At 43.5% G+C, this 19,091-nt stretch overlaps 1 protein-coding gene across 1 annotated transcript in view; it reads right to left on the bottom strand.

The window, feature by feature from the left end:
- The window catches only part of LOC107973150 (serine/threonine-protein kinase SMG1-like), a 75,145-nt gene that overhangs the window by 5,693 nt on the left and 50,361 nt on the right, over nt 1-19,091 (bottom strand). The window contains 2 exon segments of the mRNA XM_063796848.1: nt 885-4,205; nt 4,357-11,834. The gene's annotated coding sequence lies outside the window, so the exon portion shown is untranslated.

Here is a 19,091-nt window from a genome sequence, read left to right as displayed (position 1 = left end):
GAGATTGCACCACTCCACCCCAGCCTAGGCGACAGAGCGAGACTCTGTCTCAAAAACAGCAACAACTACAAACAAACAAAAAACAGGGTTAACGAAAGTATGGAATTCAATTCTTTTTATATGCTGCAGCCATGTTCCGGCCCTAGATTTGGCTGGGCATGGTGGCTCACGCCTGTAATCCCAGCACTTTGGGAGGCTGAGGCAGGCGGATCACGAGGTTAGGAGTTCGAGACCAGCCTGACCAACATGGTGAAACCCCGTCTCTACTAAAAATACAAAAATTAACCAGGCATGGTGGCACACGCCTGTAATCCCAGCTACTCAGGAGGCTGAGGCAGGACAATCCCTTGGACCCGGGAGGCGGAGGTTGCAGTGAGCCGAGATTGTACCATTGCACTCCAGCCTGGGTGACAGAATGGAATGACATTCTGTCTCAAAAAAAAAAAAAAAAAGAAGAAGCCCTAGATTTCGGTTGTGTTGGTTGTAAAAGGAGAGACCAAGTAAGTGGGGGTTGAAGTCAGATTAGAGCAAAAGTGAATGGCAGAGAGTAGTATAATGTCCATGAAGGGCTGCTAGAGTCACCGTGATCATAGCCCAAGCAGAGACAGGGAAAGGAAGATGTGAGCAGAGTTTGGGGTCTCGAACAATGGAGGTTATTCGTGCAGCCCAGGAAAGGCTCCCCAAAGCCAGGATCAACCTCCCTTGCAGGCGGTCCCTCATGGAGGCATGGCCAGGCACCTTAGATTTGAGACCAGCTATGTTGCTGCTGACCAGCTGTGTGACCCTGGGCTGGTTTCCTTCCATACAATGGGAGTGCCAATGGCTGCAAGCATGCAAAGACCGTCTGAGGATAGGAGGAAGCAATCTGTTGAGCACCCGTGTACCTGAGTGTCATCACCTCCCAAGGGCATCCTTCGTTCCAGAGCTGGCACCTTGGAAGGCCCTTGGTCACTGAAGGCAGTGATGATGGTAACAGCAGTAAATCATCATTTACGGCTGATGAGTGAAGGCCAGGGGTAGGGCTCCTAGGTCCTGGATAACAATGAGGGTCTGGGCACTCCTAGGGACAGCTGAGTGGTAGGACTCCCGGGTCTCCAGGGGGCAGGTCCATCTTCAGTGGCATTGGGCCTAGGCTGGGATGCTGAGTTATCCACTGGAGCATCGGCAGTACAGGCAGGCACAGACGCAGTGGATCCATCGGAGGTGGCAGGTGTAGGATCATCTGGTGAGCAAGTGGAGTCACCAAGCCTGGCTGACCACTACCCCCACTATCCCCACAGACGATGCCCTGTCCCTTGCCTCATGCTCCGGCAGGGTACAGGCTCGCACCTGGGGCCTCATGGAGCATCTCTCTAAGACCTCTGTGTCCTGGTCATTGAATGGGCACTTGAGTCACCCAGGGCCATTGGAACAAAGAGGAAGAATCAGGCCCCACGATGTTTTGGGAGAGTGTTTAGCACAGGAAAATGCACAGAATACATGCACGACACGGGGGCACTGTCAGTGTGGGAGCAATAGTTTACAACCTCCAGCCCTAATCTGAGCACTCTCACCTGTGCAATCTGAAAGGAACAGGAGACTTGCAGGAAAAAGAGTGCCTGGATTTAACTTAAAGGAACTAAAATGTTGGAATTTTTACTCTTGATATCCTTCCAAACCAACTCTCTCAATGTTCCCATCCTCAAAACTATCATATGGGGTAACTGAGGCAGTCAGAGATTTACTGACTCAATGTCACTCAGTTGATTCTGAGTTCACTGCTGATTACATCTGACCAAACTGCTTTTTCTGAAGTCTACTCCATTTCATCATGCTGGTGATGATTTTGTGCAGCTCTGGGACAAACTCCACCTGGCTGAGGATAAAGCAAATCTGCGGTGACTTAGTCCTCCTGTCATTTCCCGTCAGTTCCCCACTCTCCTCCTCTGCCCCTCCACAGTCTCCCATGCAGGCTGACACCATATGACGGCCTTAATGGAGTCCACCGAGTATTTCAGGTTCTCTCCTGGGCCACTTGAAAGTGGATGTACCCATGGGATTTGCTTTGACCCAAGAGATGTGAGTGGAAGTGAAGCGTGTCACCTCGAGGCAAAAGAGTTGGGAGCCATTGAGACTGGCCACCCTCTCCTTCATCTCTTAGAGCAGCTGACAGCTCCCATATGGAGGCTGCTCCTTTATTCTCGTGGCAGGATGAGGGCATGTGGGGCACAGGGCACAGGAGAGCCATGGAGGATGTGCAGCATGGGCAGGAAAAGAGCCTTCAGTGGTGTACATTTCCATCGTTTGGGGCTGTTTCTTACCTACAGTGATACCTAGCCCATCCTAGCAGGCATGCACCGTCTACCCCACACTCTGTGATGCAGACTAGCCTGCCGTCAGAACATGAACTGGTGGTCAGACACACGTAGGTTTCAGTTCCAGCTCTGCCTCTTATTGACTGTAACCTCAGGCTTAACTTTCAGTCTCTGAGCCTCAGTTTCAACTCTGTAAAATGAGGTGGCTATACCATCTCAGGTTGCAGAGAGAATTAAATGAAATATAAGTGCATGTAGAGCATTGAACCCAGGGCCTGGCACACACAGTGAGTACTCAATGTTAGCCATGTAGCTTCATGATGCATACTGATTGTCAATATTCAGACAATCCAGTAAAGTATTACCAAAAATAAAAGTAAACTTATTTGCATATGTATTCTTTCAATCTTTATTTTTAAACAGGGTAAAACTATGCATATTCTTTCATAGCCAGTGTTTTTCTCTTCATAGTATATTGTTAAAATAATTTTATCTTGGACCGGGTGCAGTGGCTCACACCTATAGTCCCAGCACTTTGGGAGGCCACGGTGGGCAGATTACGAGGTCAGGAGTTGACACGAGCCTGGCCAATATGGTGAAACCCCATCTCTACTAAGAATACAAAAATTAGCTGGGCATGATGGTGCACACCTGTAGTCCCAGCTACTCAGAGGCTGAGGCAGAGGAATTGCTTGAACCCGGGAGACGGAGGTTGCAGTGAGCCAAGATTGTGCCACTGCACTCCAGCCTGGGCGACAGAGTGAAACTCTGTCTCTCTGTCTCTCTATGTGTGTATGTGTGTGTGTGTGTGTGTGTGTGTGTGTGTGTGTGTGTATCTATATAAATCTCAAAAATAAAAGATCATTTTTGAGATTATCATTTTAAAAGACAAGATAATGTTCAACTTAATGACTAATTTAATTATTACTGTTGGACTTTTTGTAGACTGCACAGAGCATTCAAAACAAATGAAGGAGAATAAAAAATATGTATTACATGTTGTAAAATAAATGTGATGTGGTTAATTCTTTTATTCAAAATTATAGAACATATATATGTACTATAGAATGTATTTCTTATTATGAGTCATGTTAAAAAGTAGTTTAGAAGCTGTTGATTTGAATTTCCTTTTCAAATTTTGCAGGATAATTTTTTTTTTTTTTTTTTTGACAGAGTCTCATTCTGTCGCACAGTCTGGAGTGCAATGGCGTGATCTCGGCCCACTAAAACCTCCACCTCCTGAATCTAAGCAATTCTCCTGTCTCAGCCTCCTGAGTAGCTGGGACTACAGGCTCACACCACCATGCCTGGCTAATTTTTGTATTTTTAGTAGGGACGAGGTTTTGCCGTATTGGTCAGGCTGGTATTGAAGTCCTGGCCTCAGGTGATCCACCAGCCTCAGCCTCCCAAAATGCTGGGATTACAGGCATGAGTCACCATGCCCAGCCTAAACTTGGCAAGATAATAAATAACCTTTTTAAGTGTCATTGGGCACTTGTCTGGTTGTTTTTCTTTAGGTTACCATGCCAGCAATGATTCCTTTTGAGTTTCTGACAGAAGATAGTGGTTTTCATCCAAATAAGTCAACTACTCTACCCCATCCCTAAGCCACTTGTATGGAAAGAAAAAGAGGAAGAAGCCAGTACTGTGACTGCATAAGCTTCCCCCAGCATCACCCGCTATGAGATGTGTGGCAGCTGAGACCCGGGAACTGCTCAAGGGCACCAGGCCCCATCTGTCTGCACTCACTCACCTTCCTCAGGTACTCGCATGGGCATGTCACTGACTTTACGTGCTGCTGCAGCTCCTTGGTGAGCTGGCCCTGGTCATGGGACAGGAACTGTGGGGTCAGGACAATAGAGAGCTTCACCATTTGCAGAATGAGAACAGGGGCTCATCATGAGTGCCAACCTATTAGATAATTTTAAAAAACGTGTTGAATGAGTGGAAAAACAAGGTGATGTTTCAGTCTATAGTGGTCAAGGGCTTCAGAAAAGGACAGAACCAAGTTCAAATTCCTGTACTTTGAATTTCTACTTCATGCCATGCAAAATTACTTTACCCCTTTTAACCTCAGTTTTCTTCTGTGTGAAACAGGAACAATAGTTTCATTCGTCATTCAGTTTCTCTCAAGGTTTCACGAGATCATACCTATAAAACATCCAAGTCATTTAAATGTATCATCATTTCGGTCATAATTAGTGGGATCCATTTCACTATTATTGGATATACAGTTCTGTGCCTGAAACCTACAAAAAAAGAAAATGTTAAGTCTAAAAAGCATTAGTGATTTCTCATTTTTATATTACTAATTATAACCCTATTTAATCACACAAGGCCTTGTCCGTGGCAGGTGCTCAATAAACACTTGTCGAATCAATGCATGTGGGCTCCGGAGCCACACTGTTTAGATTCTATTCTGCCTCCACCACTTATCAGCTGTGGGATCTGGGTAAGATAATTCACCTCTTTATGTCTGCACTTCCCTCTCCATAAACTATATATAATGAGAATCCTTAGCTCATTCAGTTGTGGTGAGGGGTGAATGATTTGGCACACAGGAGGGGCTTGTTAAACATTAGCTGTGATGATCTCCTTCCAAATCTTCATTTTCAGAGCCACAGATGAGGCCATAGCGCAACCAGGTGACCTTAGAGTGTAAGTACACATGATCGCCAGCTATGCTCTATCTCCACCATAGGTCCAAGACTGGGTAGTTCTGGCCTGGAGGCTTCTGCTGCATCTGCCTTCTCAGTGTTCACCTAAGGACTTTTGTATTTTCCTCCTCACATCCCCACAGATGGGGTTCAGGCTGCCGGACACAGCTGGGTGATGCCAGGGCAGTGGTCACCGGTGCCAGCCCCGTGAGGTAGCTGGAGGATCATTGTTCCTTCCTTCTCAGGCTCTGGGCAGATGCCAGGGCTGGGGTGACCCATGCCCTCAAGTTTCTTGCTTTGGTGGGCCACATTTTCCCTTGGCAAAGAGGGTAAAGGTCACAGGATGCCGGAGAGCTGTGACTTCTCTGTGCCCTGGGCCCAAACTATGAAGACCTGACACACTATGCTAAAAGTCCAAGGCTGGGTGCTCCCCAGAGCTTCTCGCCTCACCGCTTCTGCTGAGGGAGGAATGAATACTATGTTCTCCCAGAGCTTTGGGAGCTTGTAGCAAGCAGCCTCCCCAGCGCAAAATCTCTTGGAAACCTCTAACTGTGTCTGAAACATTAGTGCAAATGTTGCATCCTATTTCCCATATGTCCGCATGTTTTAGGAAAAAACCCTCAATTTCCTAAATATGCAAGAAAAATCGGTATTGTAGGACAATGTGACTTTTTAAAAAACGTTATTTAAAAATCTTCCCCACCTCCTTTTCTGCCCTCCAAGACTGCCAAATACTTGTTGAACATATATTATTAAATGCCTACTACATGCCAGCCATGATTCATGGTCTTGGGGACACAGCAGAGAACGAACTGACAGGATTCCTCTCTTATGTAACTCACATTCTTATATGATAATGATAAGGGTTAACATTAATTAAGCTGTCACTACGTGTTAGTCACGGTGCAGTCATTCCCACACATTATTACACTTAAACCTGCTAGCAAGCTTGCGAGGTAGTTAATTGTTTTTCCTTTAAAAACTGAGTCTCGGAATGATGAAGCACTCTGTCCAATGTCACACAGCTAGTAAGTGTGGAGACCTTGCATCCAATCAATGCCCGTCTCATTCTAAAGGCCATGTTATGTGTTCTCTAGCCCATGGAGAATAATTTTAACACAGTCAATGAAATTTCTACACAACAATGTTCTTGTCTCAAGTCCAAGAATGCCTCCTACACCTCCTATAATACTGGCTTTCTGGTGAGTAAAGATGCCATTCTCATGTGTAATCAGGTGGCAAATGGAGATATGACCAAAGTAACCATCTGCCTACACTCATAACCCTGTACACACTCTTCCTGTGTCGATTCAATTCAAGTACCCCTTTTGATCACTTAGCAAATCTGACCTTTAAAAGGGTTAAGGTTTTTATATCCATGTAAGTTTCTGTATTGCTTTGGAAGTCTCTGGTAAAATTAATACTCTTTTAATAGTGACCTTGATTCTGTTTTGATCAAGTGTTTTCAAACTTGACGTCTTTGATGGGTTTCTCCAGTGTCAAAATCCTAAATCAAGTCTTTTTGGCTTAAAACTAACTTTGGGATATTTCAGGTGCATCCCTTGGGGAGTCCAAAGAATGTATCTCTCATCTTGTAGAGGTATTAAGTGATTCAATTTATTTGGTAGATTAAATGGGCAGGCATTGTCAAATGTGGCAATACTGCATGGGAGGGCACTGTCAAGTGAGGTGACATTAGATCTCATCTCAGTTATATTTATGGGTATGTTGTTGATATACGTGTTCCAAAAATTGCATACATTTATACAAATTTAATATGATTTGTAATTTTGATAGTTATGCTAAATATTTGTTAAATTTATATTTGTACAAACATGTCATGAATGGCTGGGCACCATCACTCATGCCTGTAATCCCAGCACTTTGGGAGACAAAGGCATGTGGATCACCTGAGGTCGGGAGTTCCAGACCAGCCTAATAGAGTGAAACCCTGTCTCCACTAAAAATACAAAAATTAGCCATGCCTGGTGGCACATGCCTGTAGTCTCAGCTACTCGGGAGGCTGAGACAGGAGAATTGCTTGAACCCAGGAGGCGGAGGTTGCAGTGAGCCGAGATCATGCCACTGCACTCCCGCCTGGGTGACAGAGGTAGAATCTATCTTAAAAAAAAAAAAAAGTTATTAATTATTTCTGAAGATTGTATGAAATTTATAAAAGTCTGGTGGCCCTGATATGATGCTGTCAGTCATGATTCTGATTACTGTCTTAAAATGCTGCACATAAGTAAATTTCCTTGTGAACTGGGAAGTTTCATCAGACTTTTATCATAACTATTGTTTCCATCATCCACAGTTACTGTTTTGAATTCTTCTCTAAAAATATTTGTAATTGGCAATAGTCCAAATTTTCTTTTGTTTTCTTTCCTGTTTTTGAGACACGGTCTGGCTCTGTCGCCTAAGCTGGAGTGCAGTGGTGGGATCTCGGCTCACTGCAAACTCCGCCTCCCGGGTTCACGCCATTCTCCTGCCTCAGCCTCCCAAGTAGCTGGGACTACAGGTGCCTGCCACCACATCCAGCTAATTTTTTGTATTTTTAGTAGAGACAGGGTTTCACTGTGTTAGCCAGGACGGTCTCAATCTCCTGATCTCGTGATCTCCGCGCCTCGGCCTCCCAAAGTGCTGGGATTACAGGTGTGAGCCACCGTGCCCAGCCTAATTTTTGCGTTTTTAGTAGAGACGAGGTTTCACCATGTTGGCCAGGGTGGTCTCGATCTCCTGACCTTGTAATCCGCCTGCCTCGGCCTCCCAAAGTGCTGGGATTACAGGCGTGAGCCACTGCAACTGACTATTTTTCTTTTCCTTTTTTTTTTTTTTTTTTTGAGACAGAGACTCACTCTGTCACCCAGGCTGGAGTGCAGTGGCATGATTTTGGCTCACTGCAACCTCCACCTCCTGAGTTCAAACAATTATCCTGCCTCATCCTTCGGAGTACCTGGGATTACAGGTGCGTGCCACCGTGCCCGGCTCATTTTTGTATTCTTAGTAGAGACGGCATTTCGCCATGTTGGCCAGGCTGGTCTCAAACTCCTGGCCTCAACTGATCCACTCTCATTGGCCTTCCAAGGTGCTGGGATTATAGGCGTGAGCCACCACAACTGGCTCAGTAAATACATTTTTTATTATCAAAAAAGAGTAGTGTATGGTTGGCGTATTCTGTGTAGAATGTATTTTATTGATGTCTCCTATTTTTATAATTTCTGAGTTAAGTACTTTTTAATTAATGCTTTTTAGTTTTGGGCAGATTCAGTTGACTAAAGCACCTCATTTCTCAGATACATGAAATAAAATATTTGGCTTCTTTTCCAATTTCACACTGATGTTATTTTGTGAAAATCAGTGCTTTAAGATAAATCTTTATACGTTAAGGTAAACATGAGAAACTTGATCTAATATTTAATATTTATTCAGTTCTACACTTTACTAACTTCTACACCAGCAGATTTAGACATTATGTAACCATCTCAAGAAGTTTCACTTGGATGTAATGCTTCACGCTTGTAATCCCAGCACTTTAGGAGGCTGAGGTGGGAGGACTGCTTAAGGCAAGGAGTCTGAGACCAGCCTGGGCAATACAGCAAGATCCCATCTCTATTTTAAAGAAAAGTTTCACTTTGGGAGGCCAAGGCGGGTGGATCACAAGGTCAGGAGATCGAGACCATCCTGGCTAACATAGTAAAACCCCATCTCTACTAAAAATATAAAAAATTAGCCGGGCGTGGCAGTGGGCGCCTGTAGTCCCAGCTACTCGGGAGGCTGAGGCAGAAGAATGGTGTGAACCCGGGAGGCAGAGCTTGCAGTGAGCTGAGATTGCGCCACTGCACTCCAGCCTGGGCGACAGAGCGACACTCCATCTCAGAAAAAAAAAAAAAAAAAAGTTTCGGCAAATTCCATCTAAGAATTCCACCAGAGTTCTGTTGTCTCCAATGTCATCTTCCACAGATTTCAAGTTGTGAAGCCCTGAACTGTTAATTTATCTTGAGAATGTATATTTAAGCTTAATTTAAGACTATATACCTAAAAATTGAGCATATAATTTCTATAATTTGTTTATGTAAGTTTCTGTAAGTCATAAGTATGTGGTTTCCAAGTGTATAATTTATCTGAATGTAATAGGCATTAATATATTTTACATTACTGGGACCATAGTACAGAAATTTCTAAATGGCTTGTAAAATAACTTGTTATTTGTGTTGTTGTAAAAGCAGTTAATACAATGGAAAAACTCGTAAGAAGAAGATACAGTTTAACATCAAAAAGTTTACCCAAGGTAATTATGAGTACTACCTGGCAAAACTTCACAGAAGCTGTGGTATCACTTTTATGATGGAAGAATAGTGTTTGCATTTTGTGTAAAAGTACTTGCGGCTGGGCGTGGTGGCTCACGTCTCAGTGCTTTGGGAGGCGAAGGCAGGTGGATCATCTGAGCCCAGGAGTTTGAGACCAGCCTAGGCAACATGGCAAGAGGCTGTCTCTCCAAAACCTACAAAATTTAGCCAAGCATGGTGGTGTGAGCCTGTACTCCCAGCTACTTGGGAGACTCACGCTGGAGGATCTCTCGAGCCCAGGAGGCAGAAGATGAATAAATAAATGGATGCAACTGAATGGGATGAGGTCACTCTTGAAGGAGAGAGCAAAAGAGATTTAAATAGTAACAATTACAATAAGGCTGGGCGCGGTGGCTCACGCTTGTAATCCCAGAACTTTGGGAGGCCAAGGCAGGCAGATCGGTTGAGGTCAGGAGTTCAAGACCAGCATGGCCAACACGGTGAAACCCTGTCTCTATTAAAAATACAAAATTAGCCGGACATGGTAGTGCGTGCCTGTGGTCTCGGCTACTCAGGTGGCTGAGACAGGAGAATTGCTTGAACCTGGTAGGCACAGGTTGTAGTGAGCCGATAAATATAAAAAGTATTAGAGTACTAACAGAGGAAAGTTTCCACTGATCACCTTTTAGCTTTAAATAATGCAGAAGCATTTGCCCAGTTTACTTGTAATTAAAAATCATGCATCATTCACAATTTATATCTTTTTTGTTTGTACAAAAATGAACACAAGTTATTCTCTTTTATCTGTATTGTCATTGGTTTGGTGAGAGGGAATTAGGCCACTTGAGAGTTTGTGTGTGTTTACAATTTTCTGGCCAGGCACGGTGGCTCATGCCTATAATCCCAGCACTTTGGGAGGCCAAGGCGGGCGGATCACTTGAGCTCAGGAGTTCGAGACCAAATTGGGCAACATGGTGAAACCCCATCTCTACGAAAAATGCAAAAATTAGCTGAGTGCCGTGGCTTGCACCTGTCCTCCCAGCTACTTGGGGGGCTGAGGCAGTAGGATCGCTCAAGCCCAGGAGGTGGAGGTTGCAGTGAGCCGAGATCATGCCACTGCACACCAGGAAGGGCAACAGAGCAAGACTCTGTCTTAAAAAAAAAAAAGAAAGAAAGAAAGAAAAGAAAATTAACTTTGGTATTTCAGGTTGTATTTAAATGGAGACTTAACATGAACTATGTTCATAACAGTTGACCAAATTAAGTGTAGATCGTCTCTTTAATAAAGAGATCATCTGGAACTGCAATTTCTAACTCATACATCATTGCTACAAACCTTATTTGTTTACTGTTTCTCTTCCAAGGACCATCAGTCATCCTTTAAAATTCATTTGAAGCTCTGAAAAGATATTTTTTGTTACATGGGCAATTTACTTTTAGTACAGTAAAATGTTATGTGAATTTCTACAGTATGTTTGCCAAAATGAATTATATCTAGAATACGCTTAACAATATATTCTGGAGGCAGCTTTCATTTGAAATTAGGCTCATCTTCTGAGAGTATGAAAAAGTTAATGGGTTTTTGTGCCTGAAGATTTTGATGTTGCATTTGGCTACATTTAATCCACTTTCACCCATAAGTTTTAGCATCTAAAAAAATTAAATCACTGCTAATGCAATTAAAATGCATTTCTCTCCAGGCTGGAGTGCAGTGGCACAATCTCGGCTCACTGCAAGCTCCGCCTCCCTGGTTCACACCATTCTCCTGCCTCAGCCTCCCTAGTAGCTGGGATTACATGTGCCCGCCACCACGCCCGGCTTTTTTTTTTTTTTTTTAATGAGGCGGAGTCTCGCTCCGTTAACCAGGCTGGAGCGCAATGGCATGATCCTGGATCACTGCAACCTCTGCTTCCTGGGTTCAAGTGATTTTCCTGCCTTGCTGGGATGACAGACGTGCACCACAATGTCCGGCTAATTTTGTATTTTTAGTAGAGACATGCTTCACCATACTGGCCAGGCTGGTCTTGAACTTCTGACCTCAGGTGATCCCACCTTGGCCTCCCAAAGTGCTGGGATTACAGGCATGAGCCACTGTGCCCAGCTTAAGATCTCTGTTTTAATGTTAATGCTGGTCAGTTGTGTCTGGATTCCAGAGGGAGGAAGGTAGAATGAGGCATGTTGACACCTCCCCTTCCCATCATGGCCTAAGCTGGTCTTTTCAGTTTACTTTGGAATGTCCTTGGTCAACAGGAAGGGTCCATTCAGTCGGATTGGGTGGCTTAGAATTTTATTTTTGGTTTACATCTCAACTATCACAGCAGCCGGGCGCGGTGGCTTCACAGCTGTAATCCCAGCACATTGGGAGGCTGAGGCAGGGGTATCACCTGAGGTCAGGAGTTCTAGACCAGCCTGACCAACATGGAGAAATCCCACATCTCTACTAAAAATACAAAATTACCCGGGCGTGGTGGTACATGCCTGTAATCCCAGCTACTCGGGAGGCTGAGGCAGGAGAATCGCTTGTACCTGGGAGGCGGAGGTTGTGGTGAGCTGAGATCGTGCCACTGCACTCCAGCCTGGGCAACAAGAGCCAAACTCTGTCTCAAATAAATAAATAAATAAATAAATAAATAAACAAACAAACAAACTATCACAGCATAAAGTAGGAGGAATATTTCGTTACTGTCTAGTTAAACTGGTTAATGCAGAAAGGAAGTCTGGAAATTCCAGTTTTAAAGTAAAATTTTGGACATTGTAGGATTGATTATTTGGCAGAGTTGTGATGTTTGTTCCCGCATTCTGGTTTTGTTGGCAGGGCAGCCTTTAAGGACCTGTATATTTTCTTCTAGACTCTATATATTCCCTGTGAGTATTAGTTGTATGGTCAAACTGGCAAATTTTACCATAGGTATAAATAATAGAGAATGTGGAAGAATAGTGAATAGTGTCAGAGATAGTTAAAAGTCCATAAAGTAGTAGAGAAGGTAATAAGTAATACTGGCTTGGACTAAATATTTGTTGAATAAATGTTTTAAAAAACAGGCTACCTACAATTTGTGTTGAAGATATGAATGAATGAAGTTTCCACACCCTTATGTGGAGTCCTGATAAGTAAGCAACAATAAGGAAGGGTCCCCAGGTTGGGGAGAGCCCCAAGTAGAGAACAATAATGAACAATTATTGTATGAACAATTTGTTAGAGACAGCTAATCACAAACAACCTGCGGGCACAATGACCTCATTCCACACATAGCACCCTTCAGCAGGACCCTATAAAACTTTCCTCCAGCCCTTGCCTCTTTGCAGGTAGCCCCTTCTCTGCTGAGCTGCCCATTGCAACGTATTTTCATAATTTCTCTAATAAATCTGCCCTTCTTTACCTACAACTATCTTGGTAAATGGCTTTACCACCTGCAAAACTGACCCTAGGTTGTTGCTACCCGATATGCTTTGGCTGCGTCCCCACCCAAATTTCATCTTGAATTGTAGTTCCCATAATCCCCATGTGTCGTGGGAGGGACCCGGTAGGAGGTAATCGAATCATGGGGGCAGGTTTTTTCCATACTGTTCTCGTGATAGTGAATACATCTCACTAAATCTGATGGTTTTATAAAGGGCAGTTTCCCTACACGTGCTCTCTTGCCTGCTGCCATGTAAGACATACCTTTTTGCTCCTTCTTTGCCTTCCACCATGATTCTGAGGCCTCTCCAGCCTTGTGGAACTGTGAGTACATTAAACCTCTTTTTCTTTATAAATTACCCAGTTTCAAGTATTTCTTCATAGCAGTATGAAAAGTAACTAATACACTATCCGAGACACCTTAGGAGATTTGTAATAGCTGTAATGCCAGGTCCACCATATTTTTAGCATAAAGCAAATGTTTATGCGTGATATGACTGCACAGGCTTTCTTTCAGCTGGAGCCATAGCAACTCAAGTAGTAACCCTATCTTAGTCTGATTAAAAGTAAATATTAGTCTGGGCATGGTGGGACATGCCTGTAATCCCAGTACTTTGGGAGGCTGAGACAGAAGGATTGCTTGAGCCCAGGAGTTTGAGACCAGCCTGGGCAACATGGAAAAACACCGTCTCTACAAAAAATACAAAAATTAGCTGAGCGTGGTGGCACACACCTGTAGTCCCAGCACCTTGAGAGGGTGAGGCAGGAGGATCTCTTGAACCCAGGAGGTGGAAGCCGCAGTGGGCAGAGATCATGTCAGAGGTGTGTGAACCAGAGCAACTCCATCTTAAATAGGAGCCGGGAAAAATGAGGCTGAAACTACTGGGCTGCATTCCCTGATGGTTAAGGCATTCTAAGTCACAGGATGACATAGAAGGTCAGCACAAAATACCAGTCATAAAGACCTTGCTGATAAAACAGGTTGCAGTGAAGGAGCTGGCCAAAACCCACCAAAACCAAAATAGAGACAAGACTGACCTCCCATCATCCTCCCTGCTACACTCCTACCAGCACCATGACAGTTTACAAATGCCACGGCAACATCAAGAAGTTACCCTATATGGTCTAAAAAGAGGAGGCATGAAAAATCCACTCCTTGTTTAGCATATCATCAAGAAATAACCATAAAAATGGGCAACCAGCACCCTCACGGCTGCTCCGTCTATGGGGTAGCCATTCTTTTATTCCTTTACTTTCTCTCTTTTTTTTTTGAGATGGAGTCTCCCTCTGTCACCCAGGCTGGAGTGCAGTGGCACGATCTCGGCTTACTGCAAGCTTCGCCTCCCGGGTTCATCCCATTCTCCTGCCTCAGCCCCCAGAGTAGGTGGGACTACAGGCGCCCGCCACCACACTTGGCTAATTTTTTTGTATTTTTAGTAGAGATGAGGTTTCACCGTGTTAACCAGGATGGTCTTGATCTCCTGACCTCGTGATCCACCTGTCTCGGCCTCCCAAAGTGCTGGGATTACAGGAGTGAGCCACCGTGCCCCTCCTCCTTTACTTTCTTAATAAACTTGCTTTCACTTCACACTGTGGCATCACCCTGAATTCTTTCTTGCACAAGATCCAAGAACCCTCTCTTGGGGTCTAGATTGGGACCCCTTTCCTGTAACTATCATGCTACTGCACTCCAGCCTGGGCAACAGAGCAAGGCCCTGTCTCAAAAAAAAAAAAAAAAAAAAAAAGGAACATGACTTAATACATTCATTTTGGAGGGTAAGTCTCTCAAAATAGGCCTTTCACTGGGGGAAAATGGTAAAAATACTCCCTGGTAATTCAAGAATTGGAAACTCCTGAGATGCTGCTCATATTAGCTGAACACTTATCAATACTTCACTTTTTTCCATATATACTCAAGGAACAAGTGCTATTTAAAGTGTTTCGCTCCACTGTGCCAGGTGCAAGACTATAAAGAGGTGTGAGGATCAACACTTTTATGAAAACCAGTGTCATTCTGGATATAGTTTCAGATGCTAGTGCAAAGGAAGCTCTTGGTATACGGAAAAAGTATTCAACAATAAATTAGGCATGGTTGCTTCCATTTTCTGCCTCACATACTTTTTTTTTCATGGTTAAAGTGATATAATGTCTATGATATTTTAGATTGGCAGTTGCAAACTAGTGGTCCTCAGTGTGCTTTTTATGACACCTACAAGGTTTGAAGACTTTGATTTCATATTAAAAATTTGGGTTTCAGGCTGGGTGTGGTGTTGCACGCCTGTAATCCCAGCACTTTGGGAGGCTGAGGCAGGAGAATCGCTTGAACCAGGGAGGTGGAGGTTGCAGTGAGCCAAGATCGCGCCACTGCACTCAAGCTTAGGCAATAGAGCAAGACTCCATCTCAAAAAATGAATAAATAAATAAATAAAATCTGGGTTTCAGGCCAGGTGTGGTGGTGCACTCCTGCAATCCCAGCACATTGGGAGGCTGAGATGGGCAGACAGCTTGACCTCAGGAATTCCAGACTAGCCTGGGCAACGTGGCGAAACCCCATGTCTACAAATAATACAAAAAAATTAGCTGGGTGTAGTGGAGTGTGCCTGTAATCCCAGCAACGTGGGAGGCTGAAGTGAGAGGATTGCTTGAGCCTGGGAGGTTGATGTTACAGTGAGCTGAGATCGCCCTCCTACACTCCAACCTGGGCAACAGAGCCAGACCTTGTCTTAAAAAAATAAATAAATAAATAAATAAATTCTGGGTTTCTGGCATCTCAAAAAAAAAAAAAAAAAAAAAGGAAAGGTCAGGGCACATGGCTGCTACAGTCCTCTATTAAGCAATGTGCCACAGCAGGGGTCCCTGACCCCTGGGCCATGGACATGTACTGGTCTGTGGCCTGTTAGGAACTGGGCCACAGAGCAGGAGGTGAATGGTGGGTAACAATTGAAGCTTCGTCTGTATTTCTGGCTGCTCCCCATTGCTTGCATTGCTGCCTGAGCTCTGCCTCCTGTCAGATCAGCAGCATCATTAGATTCTTACAGGAGAATGAACCCTGTTGTGAACTGCACACACGAGGGATCCAGGTTGCATATTCCTTATGAGAATCTAATTCCTGATGATTTGTGGTGGAACAGTTTCATCCCAAGACCATTACCATCCTGCGCCCCATCCCTTGCTGCCTGTGGAAAAATTGTCTTCCACAAAGTCGGTCCCTGGTGCCAAAAATGTTGGGGACTGCTGTGCTTTAGAATCTGCCATGAATCTGCAGCCTCTATTATATAGCTCCATATAGACTTTGCTTCCTACCGTCTTACATTCTGCCTTATAGGCATTTGAGTTTGCAACCCTTGTTTTTGTTAGTATGCTACGCTGGTGACATTGACCAAATTGACCACGCATTAATTATAAGCTTAGTTGGTGATGGCCTCAACGGAATAACGTGACATAAGTATTGTGACAATACTTCTTGCATGTATCTGCAGGTGGAATTGTAAACCTGGTGGTCCGAGATGGTCTAATTCGATCTTCCTATGTATCTCCTTATATTAATAGTGGTAACATTTGTGGTGGTGATTCAGCATTTCAATGCCTCTTCTCATGGCAACAACAAACGTTTTCGTTCTGAATCAACATTAACCTAGATGTTACTGCGGATCAAAATTAGACTCTACATTTTCAACCACAGAATTATTGGGCAGTAAAAATTTTTCTTAATATTGATTGCCTACATAGGTTGTGTAATTAGCATATGTTTACAGTTCTATGATTTCTGCGTGGCTGCTACAGAGCTGGAGGGGGTAAAGCAACAGTGTTTTCTCAGTTGTGCGAGCAGCATTACATTATAATAAATAGGTAATATTAAACTGGGCTGATGAGAGTTGCAAAAGACTACTTTAATGTTCATATGGAACCAAAAAAGAGCCCGCATTGCCAAGACAATCCTAAGCCCAATGAACAAAGCTGGAGGCATCATGCTACCTGACTTCAAACTATACTACAAGGCTACAGTAACCAAAACAGCATGGTACTGGTACCAAAACAGACATATAGACCAATGGAACAGAACAGAGCCCTCAGAAATAATACCACACATCTACAACCATCTGATCTTTGACAAACCTAACAAAAACAAGAAATGTGGAAAGGATTCCCTATTTAATAAATAGTGCTGGGAAAACTGGCTAGCCCTACGTAGAAAGCCGAAACTGGATCCCCTCCTTACACCTTATACAAAAATTAATTCAAGATGGATTAAAGACTTAAATGTTAGACCTAAAGCCGTAAAAACCCTAGAAGAAAACCTAGGCAATACCATTCAGGACATAGGGATGGGCAAGGACTTCATGTCTAAAACACCAAAAGCAATGGCAACAGAAGCCAAAACTGACAAATGGGATCTAATTAAACTAAAGAGCTTCTGCACAGCAAAAGAAACTAGGATCAGTGTGAACAGGCAACCTAGAGAATGGGAGAAAATTTTTGCAATCTACTTATCTGACAAAAGGCTAATATCCAGAATCTACAAAGAACACCAACAAATTTACAAGAAAGAAAAAAAAACTCCATCAAAAAGTGGGCAAAGGATATGAACAGACACTTCTCAAAAGAAGACATTTATGCAGCCAACAGAAACATGAAAAAATGCTCATCATCACTGGCCATCAGAGAAATGCAAATCAAAACCGCAATGAGATATCATCTCACACCAGTTAGAATGGCGATCATTAAAAAGTCAGGAAACAACAGGTGCTGGAGAGGATGTGGAGAAATAGGAACACTTTTACACTGTTGGTGGGACTGTAAACTGGTTCAACCATTGTGGAAGACAGTGTGGCGATTCCTCAGGGATCTAGAACTAGAAATATGATTTGACCCAGCCATCCCATTACTGGATACATACCCAAAGGATTATAAAGCATGCTGCTATAAAGACATATGCACACATATGTTTATCACGGCACTATTCACGATAGTGAAGACTTGGAACCAACACAAATGTCCAACAATGATAGACTGGATTAAGAAAATGTGGCACAGATACACCATGGAGTACTATGCAGCCATAAAAAAGGATGAGTTCATGTCCTTTGTAGAGACATGGATGAAGCTGGAAACGATCACTCTCAGCAAACTATCACAAGGACAAAAAACCAAACACCGCATGTTCTCACTCACAGATGGGAACTGAACAATGAGAACACTTGGACACAGGAAGGGGAACATCACACACTGGGGCCTCTTGTGTGGTGGGGGAGGGGGAAGGGATAGCAGGAGGAGATACACCTAATGTAAATGACCAGTTAATGGGTGCAGTACACCAACATGGCACATGTTTACATATGTAACAAAACTGCACATTGTGCACATGTACCCTATAACTTAAAGTATAATTTAAAAAAATAAGTAAATAAATAAATAAAAAAAGAAACAATTGCTGGCTCTGCAATTCTCTTTCCTCCAAAATCGCCAAGGCCTCAATTTACTCATTGCTGAAAAAGGACGACTCTATATTTTTAAATGAAGAGTGTTGTTTTTACCTAAATCAATCTGGCCTGGTATATGACAACATAAAAAAACTCAAGGATAGAGTCCAAAAACTTGCCAACCAAGCAAATAATTATGCTGAACCCCCTTGGGCACTCTCTTAATTGGATGTCCTGGGTCCTCCCAATTCTTAGTCCTTTAACACCTGTTTTTCTCCTTCTCTTATTCGGACTGTGTGTCTTCTGTTTAGTTTCTCAATTCATACAAAACCACATGATTCTATATGACAATAATTCTATATGACCAATAATTCAATAATTCTATATCACCAATAATTCTATATGACAAATGCTCCTTCTAACAACCCCACAGTATCAGCCCTTACCCCAAAATCTTTCTTCAGTTGAATCTCTCCCACTGTAGGTTCCCATGCCGCCCCTAATCCCGCTCGAAGCAGCCCTGAGAAACATCGCCCATTATCTCTCCATATCACCCCCAAAAATTTTCGCCACCCCAACACTTTACCACTATTTTGTTTTATTTTTCTTATTAACATAAGAAGACAGGAATGTCAGGCCTCTGAGTCCAAGCTAAGCCATCATATCCCAGTGACCTGCACGTATACATCCAGATGGCCTGAAGCAACTGAAGATCCACAGAAGTGAAAACAGCCTTAACTGAAGACATTCCACCATTGTCATTTGTTTCTGCCCCACCCTAACTGATCAATGTACTTTGTAATCTGCCCCACTCTTAAGAAGGTTCTTTATAACCTCCCCCACCCTTAAGAAGCTTCTTTGTAATTCTCCTCACCCTTGAGAATGTACTTTATGAGATCCACCTCCTGCCCCCAAAACACTGCTCTTAACTCCACCGCCTATCCCCAAATCTATAAGAACCAGTGATAATCACACCACCCTTTGCTGACTCCTTTTTCAGACTCAGCCCGCCTGCACCCAGGTGAAATAAACAG

Source organism: Pan troglodytes, chromosome 18 (assembly GCF_028858775.2).
Source record: "Pan troglodytes isolate AG18354 chromosome 18, NHGRI_mPanTro3-v2.0_pri, whole genome shotgun sequence".
Lineage (NCBI taxonomy): Eukaryota > Metazoa > Chordata > Mammalia > Primates > Hominidae > Pan > Pan troglodytes.
This window is presented reverse-complemented; position numbering and strand designations above follow the sequence as displayed.